The 1,386-nt window shown below is 47.6% G+C and overlaps 1 pseudogene; it reads right to left on the bottom strand.

Annotated features, from left to right (window-relative positions):
- LOC125486976 overlaps positions 1–1,386 on the bottom strand; it is a 14,824-nt pseudogene extending 13,438 nt beyond the window's left edge.

Below are 1,386 nucleotides of genomic sequence, written 5' to 3'. Positions count from 1 at the left end.
CACAACGATGCCACCCGAAGGTTGCAGGAACAGCAACTCATATTCCGCTTGGGAACTCTGCAGTCCAATGGTATCAATGTGGATTTCACAAGCTTCAAAATCTCCCCTCCCCCTACCGCATCCCAAAACCAGTCCAGCTCGTCCCCGCCTCCCTAACCTGTTCTTCCTCCCACCTATCCCCTCCTCCCACCTCAAGACACACCCCCATCTCCTACCTACTAACCTCATCCCGCCCGCTTGACCTGTCCGTCCGCCCTGGACTCACCTGTCCCCTCCCTAACTTCCCACCTACACTCACCTTTACTGGCTCCATCCCCGCCTCTTCGACCTGTCTGTTTCCTCTCCACCTATCCTCTCCTCTATCCATCTTCTATCCGCCTCCCCCTCTCTTCCTATTTATTTCAGAACCCCCTTCCCCTCCCCCACTTCTGATGAAGGGTCTAGGCCCGAAACGTCTACCTTTCTGCTCCTCTGATGCTGCTTGGCCTACTGTGTTCATCCAGCTCTGCACCTTGTTGTCTCGGATTCTCCAGCATCTGCAGTTCCTGCTATCTCTTCTTCAATCAATTCTTGTTATTGTTCTTTCGGTTATTGGAAATATTATCTTCTTAGTTGGTCTCTTCGAACTTTGTTGATGACATAACAAATGCCTTTTCGTTTTCTCTGTTCCAGTTCATCCGTGCAATTTTAAACTTTTTGGATTCCTCTCCTACGATCTCTTTTGCATCCCCCCTTCAAAGTTGCGCTCGGAATGCTGCACAATAACATACCTGAGTTTTTTTTTGAGCAGTTTGTCTGGCTGGTCTTTGTACACCATGTCGCCAATTAAAAAGTCACGCATGCATTGATATCAACTGACAGATTTGTTAATCAGTCCTGACTTATTCAAAGATTTACAAGCAAACAACCAGACTTTGTCCTTTTTGAGTCTATTTAAATTCGCACAATTGAACGTGTTTTTTTGGCATTCATCCTTCATACTATTTCCTAGTGGCTAATACAGCCACAGTGATGACTGCAGGAGACCATTCTAGTCGTGAATTTGCGGTCTGTAGGTCAGATCCAGTTGCAGAGAAGGAGCCCCAGACCTAGTTCTTGGAGTTTTGAGATCATTCTGGAGGGAATAATGGTGTTGAAGGCGGAGCTGTGGTCGATGAGCAGGAGTCTGACATAGGTGTTCTTGTTACCCAGATGTTCCAGAGATGAGTGCTGGTCTAGGGAAATGGCGTCCGCTGTGCACCTGTTACGTCCATAGGTAAATTGCAAGGGATTGAGGCAGGCTGGGATTCGAGAGTTGATATGCGCCATGACCAGCCTTTCGAAGAACTTCGTGATTATGGAGGTCAGAATCATTGGGCGGTAGTCACTAAGGCACGTTAAAAGCAT

The sequence above is a fragment of the Rhincodon typus genome, chromosome 35 (assembly GCF_021869965.1).
Source record: "Rhincodon typus isolate 14 chromosome 35, sRhiTyp1.1, whole genome shotgun sequence".
In the NCBI taxonomy this organism is placed as follows: Eukaryota; Metazoa; Chordata; class Chondrichthyes; order Orectolobiformes; family Rhincodontidae; genus Rhincodon; species Rhincodon typus.
Note: the sequence above shows the minus strand (reverse complement) of the source record. Positions and strands in the feature narration are given on the sequence as shown.